We start from the raw sequence: 17,179 nt of genomic DNA, 5'->3' as shown, positions 1-17,179 counted from the left end.
CTTTTTTGTTAGTTTCTACATAGTCTGTGATTTCAATTCCATTTATCTTTGAGCCTGTTTATTTAGAAGAGTATTTCTCAATTTTGAATGGGTTATTTTCTTTTTTGTTACCTTTTCATTGCTGATTTTTAGTTTTATTGTATAAATCTAAATGTCCTCCCTGTCCTCCTCTTTTTTTGGGGTGGGGGGTAAAGTAAGGTTGTTCTGTCTGGTTCAATAAGTCATCATGCTTTTGCATATGCTTCTGGCAATGAAGGAAGAATGTTTATTCCATAGTGGAGGGTAAAAAATTCTCTTTAAATGTGCATTTATTAGCTGAACCTTGAGGACTGTATTATTCAAATCCTGCATATTTTTACATAGTTTTTCCTTTATATGACCTGTCAAACAGAGAGATGTATAAAAATCCTCTTAAAATTTATTTAAATGTTCTATGTTTTAAGATGCACTTTGCTTTATATTTATGCCATGAAAAGTATTATTATATACTTTTTAGAGACTGTAGCTTTTTAAAACATAAAATATTATTTTGTCCTTAAATTTCACTTTATCTTTCATTACTCATCCTACCTTTATTTTCCTTCTTTTTAAATTCTTTTCTTTTTTCCATTTCTTTGATGAACTTTGCCTATTTATATTATGTTCAAGCACTATTTTTCCTTTTTGTTATTGGTGTATTTCTTGCCATAGCTAAACGTATTTTTGTTTTTCTTTATATGTAAACATTATCTTGGCCAGGTTCAGAATTCTTAGATAGTAGTTTCTCTCTCTTTATAGACTGCAGGTATGTTTTACAGTCTTCTGACTTGCAGGTTGAAAATTTGATGTTAGATTGTTAGCTTTGCCTTTGAAAGCCACCGTCTATTTGGAAGTAGTTGTATACTTTTTACTATTAAAACTTAGATTTCACAAGGATATATTTCTTTATTAAAATCCCCCCCTTTTTTTTTGAGGCAGTCTTTCTCTGTTGCCCAGATTGGAGTGCAGTGGCATGATCACAGCTCACTTTAACCTGGAGCTCTTGAGCTCAAGTGATCCTCATGTGTTGGCCTCCAAAGTGCTGCAGTTCTAAGCATGCATCACCCCACTGGGCCCACAAAGATATATTTAGATATGATTTCTTTTTTCTCCTTAGACTTGCCTCGCACTTGGGGATACTGCTGTGCTCTGCATTCAAGTCTTTCTTCAACTGAGTGAAATGGTCTATTATTTCTTTAATTACTTTTCATCTCTTTCATGTTGCCCTTTTGTAAATTGTTTTCTTCATATGTCTCCGAACATTTTACTATCCATGATTTCCTTTAAAATTCTTTATTTTATCATGTGTAATAAGATAACTTCTACACTTGATTTTACAGGACACAAAATTGATTTTTTCCCTTTTTTTTTTTGCCAGTGCAATTTCTCTTTGCTAATTCTTCTGTTATGTTTTAATATTCAGATATTAGTGATTTTGTTTTGTTCTAGGATCTCATTGTTCTCAAACCTCTTATTGCAGCCTTTCCTAGTGGTCTCTTCTGTTTATTTCACTAACTTTGACCTAGTGGGGCACACATTCACTATGTCGTCTTGCCTAACTTCCGTCTTTTGGATTGCTTATTCCCCTCAGCTGGCCTTTCTCCCAAATGTACTCTATTAAATCTGGTATTCTGTTCCTGAGAAGGTGGGATGGATGTGAATTAGCAGGTGAAAAGTAAGATAGATGTTTATTTTGCAGCTGGGCAGCCAACCTTGGAAGGGCAGACAAGGTAGAATCTCTGTATTGAGGTTGGGGTGAGAATGCAGCTCAATTCTTGGGCTTCTGCAGCTGTGAGGCGGAAGGGGACAATCAGAGGGTCACAATCTCTATCTTCATTGAATTAGCCCAAGATGGCTCTTGTTCAGCGCTGCAGTACCTGCAGGACCAGCCAGCGCCTCTTGGATCTGCATTTCAGAAAACCGTTCTTTCGCCAGGGGACCCATGCTCAGCTGATTGGGCTGTCTCAGGCAGCCACAGGGCCTGCGGCAGGCAGGCAGGCAGGCATCCCTCTCCTGACATTGTACACGATGATATCCATCTGCACTTAAAAAATTAAATTCTTATATGTATTTGTGGCCTCTCTAATCTCCTCAAGTAAGCCTTACTTTTTAAGTAGAGTTTCTTGAACTGGGAGAGAAAGGGAACATAAACTTGTGATTAGGCTGTCATTTTATCCCCACTCTCTCTTTGGCCCTCCTGAATTTAGAGAAGGGGGAGGAGACCTGAGACCTAGAGAAGATCATGAACCACCCACATTTACAAGACTGGTAGGTGGCATTAGGAATCTTAAAATATACTGAGCTACTGAAGACATGTAATAGACGGATAAAGTATTTTTTATTGGTTTAAAGCTTACCACAGTGGAATGCTCTAAGAGTCACTGGAAACTGAGGTGGTATATTAAGTGAAATAAGCCAGGCACAGAAAGATAAATATTGCATGTTGTCACACATATGTGGTAGCTAAAACAATCTAACTCATGGGAATAGAGAACAGAATGATAATTACCACAGCCTGGGAAGGGTAGTGGAGAAGGGAGGGGGATTAAAAGGGGATGGTTAATGAGTACAAAAATACAGTTAGATAGAAGGAATAAGATCTAGTGTCCGATAGCACAATGGGGCAACTACAGGTTAACCATAATTTATTGTGTATTTCAAAATAACTAGAAGAGTGGAATTGGAATGTTTCTAACACAAAGAAATGATAAATGCTTGAGGTGATGCATCCCCTAATTACCCTAATTGATCATTACACATTGTGTGCTTGTTTCAAAGTATCACATGTACCCCATAAATATAGACAACTATTATGTATCCACAATAAACTGATAATTAAAAATTTTAAAAACTGAGGTAAATTTAAGAGTCACCTTCAGCTGCATCAGCATTTTGTTCAGGGATCACATTCAGAATACTCTTAACGTTAAAAGACAACCATGGAGTAAATCTTCTGGCCTCACATATAATGGAATCAACTTAATAAAACACGTTTTACTAATGAAGAATGAGTGGCATCAAGTTGACTTGAATCGCTATGTAGGTGAGTAGCTGTTATAGGCTTAAGCAATCATCATTAAACTTATTAGTGACAATTAGTATGCACAGCTTACTTATCATATTCAATTAGCACCTTAATGTATTTGGATTATATTGAGAGGATGATCTTTTAGTATAATTAGGAAGTAAAGTGGGAAAAAAAACTCATATGAAGCTCTCACTAGAAGCACTCTGTTAATTTGTTGAAGTAAAACTTAAATAATTCTCATGAACTTCTAAATATTTGATTTCCCCAGTATCATCTATGCCAGCACTGTCTAATAGAATGGTTTGTAATGATGAAAATATTATGATGTCCAATATGGTAGCCACTAGCCAAATGTGGCCAGGGACCACTTTAAATGAAGCTAATGTTGCAGAACCAAAATTTTAATTTAATTATTTAAATAGCCACATGTGTAAAGTATAGACTGAGTGTTCAAATCTTTGAAGCTGCCAAATCAAACTGCTTCTCAAGTGTAATGAGAAAGGATTCTTTTTGGATAAGATTTTATAACTTGTGTAATGTTTTCAAATTCATAAATCCTTCAAGATTACTCTGTGATTTATGTGTTATTTCCATTTAGCAGTTCAGGCAAGGAAGCTTCTGAAAGACAAGTAACTTGTACAAAGTTACCCAATTAATAAAAATATTTTTATTTTTGCTTTTATTTTGAATTTTTAGTTTTATGGCATTGTGATGAGAGGATGTTTTAGAATTAACTATGGTTTACATAGTGGCCTAATATATGTTCATTTTTGTAATGGTTTTATGTAAAAATAAATTGTCGTATTTATTTTGAGGAACAAAGTTTTGTTTATGTTATTTCTACATTTTTTATTTCATTTCATCTATATTATTAGTTTTTCTTTCTTGATCTGTCAAAGACAAAGAGAGGTAAATACAATTCTCCTGTTGATTTTGTGTTTTTCTTTGTAACTCCTGCTGTTTTGCTTTGCAAATATTGATGCTATATATATATTTGTGTGTGTGTGTGTGTGTGTGTATTAACAGTCTCAGCTTTTTAAAAATTGTCACTACAGACATTTCCTTTTAACATATGATACTGACCTTCTTTGTGTCTTAACATTTTATAACAAGTTCAAGTAAGGTTGCAAGCTCTTCCTTCCTGCCTTACTATCCTCTCCTTCTGCCCTTCCTTCGGTTCCTTCCCTCTCTTTCTACAATTGCCTTATATATTTTTGTCCATTCTTCAATTTTCTTTCCTTTCTTCTACAGATGAATTTAATCCATTTAGATTTATTGATAGGATAGGTATATTTGAACCCACTTCTTTAAAATTAATTATACTTTACTGCTTTCATAAACTCCATTCTTTGCTTTACTCTTAATGTATAATTATCATGATATTTAAAAAGGTTTGTATTTTTATTCCAGTGCCTAACTTTATTACTAGTGTGTTATATCATTTTCTTAATTCTTTAACATCTTAGACATTATCTTTTGCTCCTTTCTATGAGCAGTTTTATGCTTAGTGTATTTTCTTTTTTCCTTTTCCTCATCACCTTATTTTAGTCAATTTTTAAAATTCTTAGTATTTTCTTGATAATGATTACTAATTATGCTTTTGTTATTTCATTTGAAAGCTTCAATGACATCGTTTGAATTTTAGTTGTTACAGATGAAGAATTTTGTGTACTTCTACTCTCTTTCCCCTTCTGCTCTCAATTTATGTTACATTATTTTTAGATGTCAGAGTATGCAACATATTTCACCAAATCTAAGATGCCACCTATTGTGGTAACATACTTTTTGGATGACATTTTCTACTGTTTATAAAACTAATCAATAATTATGAAAAGTAATAAAAAGAAAAATGGGGTTTTGAATTAAGCATTTTGTCATCAAATGCTTGAGTCTGAATTATATATATTTGAAACATAGCATTTGAGAACCAAGAGGCACAATTAGCTTCTAATCAAACTGAAATAGACAAGTTAGTTTTCATTGTATGTGCTGAAAATTAAAAAATCTACCCGGGCAGTGAAAACTCAACAGTATTATTTTTAGTTCTTTATTTTTCAATAAATTTAATTTTTTATACACAAGTTATCTTTAGTGCCTTCATTTATGATTTGTGCTCTGACTGTAATTTTTTTTAGAGACTGAGAGTTGATTAGCAGGAAACTCTGTGTTAATTCTTCTAGACGAAGTATATACACAAATAATGGAGATATAAAGCCATAAAGTTTTCATTAATTACAAGCAATGGATCAGATAACTGATTGTTTATTCTTCATTGTTGTATGTGTGTATTTTGCTAGGAGAATAAGTTTATTGACTGAAAAATTAAACAGAAGCCCTGGTAAACTTCTACTGTCAGACCAGAAAGCCTAGTGTTGCCACAAATGACGATTGCTTCACACTTCAACTGTCAAAATAACTTCAGGCATATATCTCTTCTCTTGACATTTTGATTCTCTAAGAGAGAAATTTATTCATTATCTTTGAGTAAATAGTAAAGAAAGGCCAAAGGAATAAAATAAATAAATTATGGAAAAAATCCAATGAATTATTATGTTTGCAATATATTTTAAGGTTTATTGGTGTCATGACTCAATATTTACAATTGTGAGTTATTTATGGTAATGTTCTTCAATTGTTTAGACAAATGTGATTATTTAAAAGATAGCTATTTTCAGTTGGTCCTGCTGAGGTAAGCATTAAGTTCATCAGATGATATCATAAAATTATATTAGAGAAATATAAAAATTTAAGTCATCTTTATAAATAAAAAAATGAATGGGGATTGTAAAATACTGGTATCTCTTGTGATCTTAGCTTATTACAAAGCTTGATCTCAGTATTCTCAAGATTATACCTAGCCCTGGATCAGTCTTAATGGGACAAAGCCATTTTAGGACTCTTTCTTCGAAAGATGGTTATCGAAGGATGAAGATATGCCACATTTTACTGGATGAACTACTCAAGTCCGAATTTAGGTTTTAAAATAATACATCCAGGGAGGAACTCATGTGTTAACTATTTTGAGCTCAATGGCTAAATTAATTTTTTTCTAGTCCCAAATCAAGTTTGTTTCTCCTGTTGGCCTTTCACAGTGAGTTCCCTGAGGTGAGGAACCATGTCTGTCTTGCTCATCATTGTACATCATGGCACTTGTATGACTTGTACATCGCAGCTTGGTTGAGAGAGCATATCGACACAGGGAATATTTGTTGAAGAAATGAATGAACAGTTTAGGCCTCAGCTTAAATGTCACCTACACTGAGTTGCCTGCCTGTCTTCCAATCTAAATTAGATCTTTGTTAACTTACCTCAGACTACACCGTTCTTTTCCTTTGTTCTTTTCCACTGTCACAATTTCTGTATCTGTATGTTTATTAAATGTCTACATTCCTAACCAGACTATCTGTGCCATGAGAGCAGGGGCTGGTTTTATTTTGTTCTGTTCAGCACTATCCCCCTAACCCCTAGCCTGGAGTGTAGAAGATCCAAGTAAATATATTTTAGTGTGAATTGAATGAATAAATGAAAGCAAATGTGGAGATTACATATAAATGTCATATGTAGTAGGTAAGACTACAATGGGGATGATACATTAAATTGATTAGTGTTTTGTTTGTTGATTCTAATCAGTAGTTTGTTATAGTTATAATGTCAGAGAAAAATAATATTTCTGAAAATTTTATTTCAAATTTATATCAGATACATAGATTCAAAATAAATTTTAAAATGGCAACTGAAACGTTAGTGTGGCAGGAGTGAAAAATACATAGTCAGACGACTTGGTTTTTCCTCTTGCATTTATATATTTTTTCACTAATGTTGTGCTGGGTGCCTACTTGAATCTCTCAGTGATGATGGGCAGATCATTCAATTTCTCCAAGCCCCAGTATCCTTATTTATAAAATGATTACACCAATAACTATGTTCCACTTACCTGCAAAGTTGCCGTGAGCATAAAATAAAATAATCTAAATAATCACTTTATATACTGTAAAGCTCAGCATAAATGTAAAGGATTATTATTATCATCAGGGCATGTAGACTTACTTATTCTTAACATAGATTATCACTCTTAAGGAAAACGTAAGCACAGTTCTGATTTGTAACTTTACTCATATGAGTGTATACATGCACAAATGTTTATACGTATATATCTGTAGGAAACAACTGATCACGAAGATAGAGTCAAATGCACTTTTTATTTGAAGGCAGGGAGGTTCTTGTTCTCACCTAAACACAGGGACTAGGGGACTGCTGACAGGAAAATTTTGCTTTTGTTGAGCTTTGCTTTGCGTCCTTGAATGGCTAGATAGGAAACAAAAACCAAATCTCTTGTTCAACTCTTGTTAGACCTGATGTTTTTGTATTAAATTACATAATAATCCACTCAAAATCTGTTTATTGTGTTGTTTGTTATTTTTGAGCCACTGTCATTTTTTCTCAGTTTTAGGGTGGTTTGTTTGGAGGTCTATATGATGGTAACCATAGAAACAACAGGGAAGACCAAGACTTCTGTATTAGTCAGGGTTCTCTAGAGGGACAGAACTAATGGAATAGAGAGAGATATATAAAGGGGAGTTATTAAGTATTAACTCAGATGATCACAATAGGCTGTCGGCAGGCTGAGGAGCAGGGAGAGCTAGTCTGAGTTTCAAAACTGAAGGACTTGGAATCCTGTGTTCAAGGGCAGGAAGCATCCAGCATGGGAGACAGCTGCAGGCTGGGAAGCTAGGCCATTTCTCTTTTCACATTTTTCTGACTGCTTATATTGTAGCCACACTGGCAGCTGATTAGTGCCCATCCACATTAAGGGGTGGGTCTGCCTTTTCCAGTCCAGTGATTCAAAGGTTAATCTCCTTTCGCAATACCTTCACAGACACACCCAGGATCAATGTATCCCTCAATCCAATTAAGTTGACACTCATTATGAACCATCACACCTTGGTTGTCATTTCCTCATGAACTATTAGGCTTCTTGGATACCTCATTAAATTTTTTGCCTATTGTAGTCTGCAAAAAAAGTACCTGTGTGTGTTTATTTAAAAAGTTTAAGAAATTTCCCACCGCACACCACGGCAGAAACAAACTAGTGTTTAATCTAAATTTGCTACTTTCTTGCCTTTTAAAAACATATTAAAGCCCCCAGTTAATTTCATGCCTATGTATTGTTGCTGAAGTTTTCAGGAGTATACATTTAAAGGCTAGATCTGAATTCTTTTTCCCACTGAAAACTTCCTGAAAATTTACAGCTAATGTTTTTAATTCCACCAATATTTTTTTGTGGGCACAGAAGGTGAATTCTATGAGAGAATTGTATGACACAATCTTTGTTTTGAGAAGGTATAGTCTTAATGGAGGAAGAAAAAAATACACCCATGAGAGAGGAAATCATAGAAGACTGACACTGTGCTTGGCAGCATGGGGTGGATAATAACTGGGTGCCCTGGGAGGGTGAGGACACTCCAAGCTACAGAAGATCAGGGAAGATGAAGATCAAGGTGGCCTAGAGATTTTAAGAAAATCTTTATACAGAAGGTAGGCTTTGACTGTGGGAAAGGGGGGAATGTATGGAAGGTCTAGCAACCCACCCTTTCTCCCACCTCCAATGTTGCCCTAGAGTCACCCCCGAGGAGCCCTGAGCCCTGAGGTTCAGCAAGATGTATGTATAAAACCACTGTTCAGAGTGTCAAAGATACTAATGTGTTGAGAAAGCAGAATTATAAGTTATTGGATTAAAACATATTGCTGAAGGCGGCATCAGAATCTCTTCATATGTGATGTATTTTATGTCTTAAGTTGCTTTCTAATTTTATTGTGGCATTGATGTACTTGAAAAATGTAAAAGAAAAAGTTATATAAGGCTAAATTAATATAATTTCCAAAATTCTCTGGCAAATGTTTGGAGAATTAAAAATAAATAATACGCATTTTTTTCCTAAGGTGTTAGGTTCAGAGAAAGGTTTTGGAGACTAAAACAAGCAAACAAAATACTTCCCAGGTCCTAATAGTCGAATCCAGAATTCTAATTTGGAAACTGTATCAATTTGAAACATTCTTCCCCTTCACATTATCCATCCATGGATTCCTATCATTTTTCCTCCTACTACCTCTATTCGTATTTCTGCTAGAGCATTTTAAATATTGGGCTAACATTTTATGTAGGTTGAAGTTCTGCTTAACAGTTAATGCTCAGTTAAGTGACAGTAGTCACATGAATCCCAAATACTTACAGCCTAGGTTCACCTAGTTAAAATGTTAAAATTAGCATCTAATATTAACATTTATTGAGAACCAAGAGCTAGTCCCTGGGTTAAATTTTGTCGTGTATTACATATAGCTCATTAGATCCTCACAGCAACCTTATGTGACATACCCCATTTTATTCATGAGGAACTTGAGGTACAAAGACAGTAAGTAACTAGACCAAGGTCACTCAGTACATACCAGGTTGGGATAGGCCTGGGTCTGTGGACTTCAACATCTGGTCCCTCTAGGAGGTTGGAATGACTGTTCCTGTGATAAGCACTAATCAGCAAGCAGGACTTTGGCTCATTTGTCCTGCTCTTTAAACTTAGCCACTCTGTAGACACATGTCATTAGTCTGTTGTTCATTTGGAACATACTAAGGTCTGCCTTTCCATTTAACCGAGTATTCCAACACATTGATTGTGAAATGACAAGTATGAAGGTCAGGGGAATTATTCAGTTGTAAGGAGTTCTGAGAATTGGAGTATTTTTGAGTCTTTGCAATTGAGAAGTCAGTTCCATTAGGTTAAAAAATTATTTTTTCTATGACAGTGAAAGATGTGTGGCTAGAGTAATTGCTACACATCTTTTAAAAAATATTTAAAATTTGGTGAGCCTATTTCAATTTTGAACATATTTGCCTATGTTTTTCACCATTTAACTTCAGACATTCCTGAAAGTCCAATAGGCAAAGTGGACATTTTCAGGATAGTTATATTGTCATGAGTCAAGAAGGACATGAAATTTTCATTCATGCACTTAACCTCCTGGTGACTTTCAAATAGTTTACAACTTTGCTAATTACAGATATCTGCATTGCACTCAGCCTATGGCAATTAAACATAAATTGAGGCAATTTAATAAAACCTTGATGTTGAAAATTTATTTACCTTTTAAGTCTTTTTTTTTTTTTGACTAGAATCTATAATATGCTCCAGTGGCATGCCAGAAATATACATGAATGCTATAAATATTTGTGACAAATTATAGATGGAGAGTACATTACCAATGACTCCATTTTCATGCTTTCTTACCTTTCCAAATATTTCACAAACAAAAATCCAAAACACAGACATTAGTTGCTTGAAATGTGTTGTTGAGAGTCAGCAAAAGAAATTATTCTTTAAAAAGGCTTTTCTTGAATTCTGTAAATTTCCTGATCCTTGACCTACTTATTTGATTTTCTGACTGACACGTTAGGATTGTGGAAAATTGTAATTGAAAAGTCAGGATATTTTTTACTCAAAATGTGTGCTATACGCTATTCATTATAAATGTCATCTGCAACACATAGTGAGCACTTCTGGAATGGAATTAGACAGACTGATCTTTTTTAGTGAGACCAACCAGATACATAATGTTTCAAAATTTTATAAATTCACTAGTGTAGCTTTATGATAGGGTTATGATGAAGAACTATATTTTACTAAGACTCTGTAAAGAATGTAACAACATGACCTTTATGATTCTCAGTGTCATATAAAATGTTGAACCAATATTTTATGAATCTTTTAAAAGTTTCCTCTTTTAAGTTTTCTCAAGGTGCACATAGATCTCCATTGTCTTCTAAGATTATGTCAACTTTTTAATATTTCCTCCAGAGTTTCTCTGCAAAAGTTTTGAATGGCTTTTTAATACAGTTTTTTCCATTGCTAGAACTAGTGCTATGTTTCTCACATAGTTTATTTTTTTTGAGACTGAGTCTCGCTCTCTCTCCCAGTCTGGAGTGCAGTGGCCCGATCTCACCTGGCTAATTTTTTGTATTTTTAGTAGAGACGGGGTTTCACTGTGTTAGCCAGGATGGTCTCAATCTCCTGACCTCGTGATCCACCCGCCTCGGCCTCCCAAATTGCTGGCATTACAGGCGTGAGCCACCGCGCCGGGCCTATATAGTGTTTCTTGTTGAATACTGACTAATACCAGTTGAAATACAGGAGGTCCTTACAAGATGCTGCAGTGTGTTCATGCCACTTGCTCTTTCCTGAATGTCCCCAGATTGTCACATTCCAGTTTATAGTTTTCTCTTTTAAGACATGCCTATTTTGCCCCATCACTTTTTATATCAGCAGCAGAACTTTTTATTGTTCCCATGACTGCATTCAGCCTTTTCTTTTACTGCCTCAATTGTTCATCACTCTCTTCATTTTTCTGTTCACTGTATATTGCTCCTTTTAACTATTCTCAATCTTTTTGTTTTCCTGTAGTTTTTGGTGTCAATGCAACCTAACATTTACAATCTGGAATCTTTAGGCAATCTGGAACACATCACATATTTAGTAATCCTTTTGTCATCAGCCATTCTTGAATATTTTTCTTGTTTTTCCTTTTTAAAGACTTCATGTACTAGGCTTCCCATGGCTCCAGACATTGATAGAAACTGAGAGTCTGAAGACCACAATATGGAAATGCTAAACCAATCATGTGTTTTGTGATTTTAAAATTTTTCTTTCGGAGATAGAATGTTCCGAATTCTTAACGCAGCAGTGAGAAATCATCTGAAGGCATAAAACTCACTGGTAAAAGCAAGTACACAGAAAAATAAAAAATACACTAACACTGGAATTGCAAGTGTCTAAGCCACTCACATCTTTAGTAGAAAGACTAGAGGGGGATCCAAGACGGCTGATTAGAAAGAGCTGCAGTTTGTAGCACACACAGAGAGGAATACAAAGAGGTTAGTGAATTCAGCATCTTCAAAGGAAATATGCAGTTTCTCACATTGGGACTGACTAGGCAAACAACTAGACCCACAGAGAATGAAGAAAAGCAGGGGGTGGTGATGGTCCCCCCGGGAGTGGCATAGAGCCAAAGGAACCTCTACCCCAGCCAAGGGAGGCAGTGAGTGATTGTGCAGTTCTGCCCAGGAAACCCGCAGATCTGGCGATCTCTTTGTGAGCCCATACCACCAGGTCCTTGGGTCTGATACACGGCTGTGTGTAGTCTTGGCAGAGCAGCCACTCAGGCACACATAGAGACCCAGCAGTTTTACACACTCTAGTCCCAGGATCCCCGGCAAGGCAGAAAAACTTATCCCTAGGAAGGGGGCTAAATCCAGGGAGCCAAGCAACATCATTCTGCAGGTCCCACTTCTATGACACCTCACAAGTTAAGACCCATTGGCTTGGAATTCCAGCCAGCCAATGACAACAGGCTGGAATCTGCCTGAGGCAGTTCTGAGTTTCCAGGGGGAGGGGTAGCTGCCATCTCTGCTGTTTGGTAGACTCAGCTGTTCCAGCCTGCCCACTTGGGATAATATAAATGGTCCAGATGAATAAAGGTCACCCACAACACAGCACAGCTGCCTTGCCAGACTATGGTCAGACTGCTTCTTTAGCAGGACCTCAATCCATTTTTCCTCACTGGGTGGGGCCTCCCTGCAGGGGCTTCAGCCACTCCAGCCAGGATTCTATGGATAGACCTCTGACCTCTCCCTGGAAAGGAAATCCCAGCAGGAGAGGTGGCTGCTATCTCTGCAGTTTAGTTGACTCAATCATACCAGTCTACTGGCTTTGGAGAATACAAAGTCTGGATGAGGAAACATCCCTCCGCAACACAGCACATCTGCTCTACCAAAAGGCAGCCAGACTGATTCTTTAAGTGGGTCCCTGATCCCATTCCCTCTGACTGGGTGAGAATTCCCCAGTGTTCTCCAGCCACCTCCTACAGGTATGTTTTAGGCCAGCAACATACCAATAACCCCTTGGGACAGAGCTTCCAGAGGAAGCCTATTTCCAGAGTAGGCTGCCATCTTTGTTGTTTCACAGCTTTCACTGGCGATGCCTCCAGGTATGAGAAAAAACCAAGGCAACTAGGATCTGGAACTGACCCCTAGCAAACTGCAGCAGTCCTACAGTAGAGTAGTCTGACCATTAAAAGAAAAACAAACAGAAAACAACAACAACAACATCAACAAAAGATCCAACAAAAGACTCAAACAAAAACCCCATTCAAAGGTCAGCAATCTCAAAGATCGAAGGTAGATAAGCCCACAAAGATGAGAAAGAATCAACACAAAAATACTGAAAACTCAAGAAGCCAGAATATCTCTTCTCCTCCAAATGACTGTAACACCCCTCCAGCAAGGGTACAGAACTGAGCTGAGGCTGAGATTTCTGAACTGTCAGAAGTAGGCTTCTGAAGGTGGGTAATAAAGAACTTCACTGAGCTAAAGGAGCATGTTGCGACCCAATGCAAAGAAGCTAAGAATCATGATAAGACAATACAGGAGCTGATAACCAGAATACCCAGTTTAGAGAGGAACATAACTAACCTGATGGAGCTGAAAAACACAACATGAGAACTTCACAGTGCAATCACAAGTATCAATAGCATAATAGATCAAGTGGAGGAAGGAATCTCAGAGCTTGAAGATTATCTTTCTGACACAAGACAGGTAGACAAGAATAGACCAAAAAAAAAAAAAAAAAAAAAAAAAAAAGTAAAGATCAAAAAGGAATGAACAAAACCTTTGAGAAAGTTGGGATTATGTAAAGAGACTGAACCTATGACTGATTGGAGTACTTGTAAGAGATGGGGAAAATGGACCCAAGTTGGAAAACATACTTCAGGATATCATCCAGGAGAACTTCCCCAACCTAGCAAGGCAGGCTGACATTCAATTTCAGAAAATGCAGAGAACCCCAGTAAGATACCCCATGAGAAGTTCAACCCCAAGACACATAATCGTCAGATACTTCAAGGTCAAAATAAAAGAAAAAATGTTAAGGCCAGCCAGAGAGGAAGGCCAGGTCACTTACAAATGTAAACCCATCAGACTAATAGTGGACCTCTCAGCAGAAACTGTACAAGCCAGAAGATATTGGGGGCCACTATTCAAAATTCTTAAAGAAAAGAATTTCCAACAGAATTTCATACCTGGACAAATTAAGCTCCAAAAGCGAAGGAGAAATGAGATCCTTTTCATACAAGCAAATGCTGAGGGAATTCTTCACCACTAGACCTACCTTGCAAGAGCTCCTGAAGGAAGCACTAAATATGGAAAGGAAAAACTGTTACCAGCCACTACAAAAGACACACTGAAGTACACAGACCAGTGACACTATGAAGCAACCACATAAACAAGTTTGAAAAATAACCTGCTAGCATCATGATAACAGGATCAAATTCATATATAACAATACTATTCTTAAATATATTAGATTGGTACAAAAGTAATTGCAGTTTCTGTCATTGAAAGTAATGGCAAAAACTGCAATTACATTTGCATTAACCTAATAAATGGGCTAAAAACCCCAATTAAAAGACACAGAATGGCAAGCTGGATAATGAGCCAAGACTCATTAGTATGCTGTCTTTAGGAGGCCAATCTCAAGTTCAAAGACACATATAGGCTCAAAATAAATAAGGAAAATTTAAGAAGCAAATGGAAAAACAGAAAAAAGCAGGGGCCACAATCCTAGTTTCTGAAAAACAGACTTTAAACCAACAAAGGAAAAAAAAGGGCAAAGAAAAGGATGACATAATGGTAAAATGTTCAATTCGATGAGAAGAGCTTATGTATACACACACACACACACACACACACATATATACACACACACCCAATACAAGAGCATCCAGATTCGTAAAGCAAGTTCTTAGAGACCTACAGAGAGAGTTAGAGTCCTGCACAATTACAGTGGGAGACTTTAACACTCCACTGACAATATTAGACAGATTATTGAGACACAAAATTAACAAAGATATTTCAGGACCTGAACTCAGCTCTAAATCAAGTGGAGCTGATAGATATCTACAGAACTCTCCACCCCAAAACAACAGAATATACATTCTTCTCATTTCCACATGGCACTTACTCTAAAATTGATCTTATATTCAGAAGTAAAACTCTCCTTAGCAAGTAAAAGAACTGAAATCATACCAGTCTCTCAGAACACACCACAGTCAAATTAGAACTCAATTAAGAAATTCACTCAAAACAACAACACTATATGGAAATTGAATAATGTGCTCCTGGATGACTTATGAGTAAATAATGAAATTAAGGCAGAAATCAAGAAGTCATTTGAAACAAATTCTGGGATGTGGCTAAAGCAGTGTTAAGAGGGAAATTTATAGCACTAAATGCCCACATCAAAAAGAGAACTAGAAATACCATTCGACCCAGCCATCCCATTACTGGGGATATACCCAAAGGATTATAATTCATGCTGCTATAAAGACACATGCACACATATGTTTATTGCGGCACTATTCACAGTAGCAAAGACTTGGAATCAACCCAAATGTCCATCAGTGACAGACTGGAGTAAGAAAATGTGGCACATATACACCATGGAATACTATGCAGCCATAAAGAAGGATGAGTTCGTGTCCTTTGTAGGGACATGGATGCAGCTGGAAACCATCATTCTCAACAAACTATTGCAAGAACAGAAAACCAAATACCGCATGTTCTCACTCATGGGTGGGAATTGAACAATGAGATCACCTGGACACAGGAAGGGGAACATCATGCACCGGGTCCTATTGTGGGGAGTGGGGAGGAGGGAGGGATAGCATTAGGAGATTAGGAGATATACCTAATGTAAATGAAGAGTTAATGGGTGCAGCACACCAACATGGCACATGTATACATATGTAACAAACCTGCACGTTGTGTACATGTACCCTAGAACTTAAAGTATATATAAAAAAAAAAGCCATAAAGGTCTCAAGTTAACAACCTGACATTTCAACTAAAAGAACTAGAGAACCAAGAGCAAACAAACCCCGAAGCTAGTAGAAGACAAGAAATAACCAAGATTAGAACTGAATTGAAGGAGATAGAGACATAAAGAAACCTTCAAAAAATCAACAAATTCAGGAGCTGTTTTTTTGAAAAAAATGAAACAAAATAGATAGACCACCAGCTAGACTAATAAAGAAGAAAAGAGAGAAGGACCAAATAAACAAAATCAGAAATGATAAGAGGGATATCACCATTGACCCCACAGAAATACAAACAACTATCAGAAAATACTATAAACCCTTCTATGCACATAAACTAGAAAATCTAGAAGTGGATAATTTCCTAGACACATACACCCTCCCAAGACTGAACCAGGAGAAACTGAATCCCTGAATAAACCAATAAGAGTTCCAAAATTGAAGCAGTAATAAATAGCCTACCAACAAAACAAAGACCAGGACCTGACAGATTCACAGCTTAATTCTACCAGATGTACTAAGAAGAGCTGGTACCATTTCTACTGAAATGATTCCAAAAAATTGAAAAGGAGGAACTCCTTCCTAACTCATTTTATGAGGCCAGCATCATCCTGATATCAAAACCTGGTAGAGATACAACAAAAAAAGAAAAGTTCAGGCCAAAACTCTTTTTTTTTTTTTTTAATGAGATGAAATATTTTTCTATCATCTAGCCTGAAGTGCAGTGGTGTGATCTGGGCTCACTGCAACCTCCGCCTCCCAGGTTCAAGCAATTCTCCTGCCTCAGCCTCCCATGTAGCTGGGACTACAGGCACATGCCACAATGCCCAGCTAATTTCTTTTGTATTTTAGTAGAGATGAGGTTTCACTGTGTTGCCCAGGCTGGTCTCAAACTCCTGAGTTCAGACAATCAGCCTGCCTTGGCCTCCCAACAGGCCAAAATTCTTGATGAACATCAATGTAAAAATCCTCAACAAAATACAGGCAAACCAAATCCAGCAGCACTTTAAATAGCTCATCCACCATGATCAAGTTAGCTTCATCCCTGGGATACAAGGTTGGTTCAATATATGCAAATCAATAAATGTTGTTAATCACATAAACAGAAGTAAAGAAAAAAACACATGATTACTTCAATAGATGCAGAAAAGGCTTTTGATAAAATTCAACATCCCTTCATATTAAAACTCTCAACAAACTAGCTATCGAAGGAATATA

Source organism: Papio anubis, chromosome 8, assembly GCF_008728515.1.
Source record: "Papio anubis isolate 15944 chromosome 8, Panubis1.0, whole genome shotgun sequence".
In the NCBI taxonomy this organism is placed as follows: Eukaryota; Metazoa; Chordata; class Mammalia; order Primates; family Cercopithecidae; genus Papio; species Papio anubis.
The sequence above is the reverse complement of the archived record's forward strand: the minus strand, read 5'-3'. Positions refer to the sequence as shown.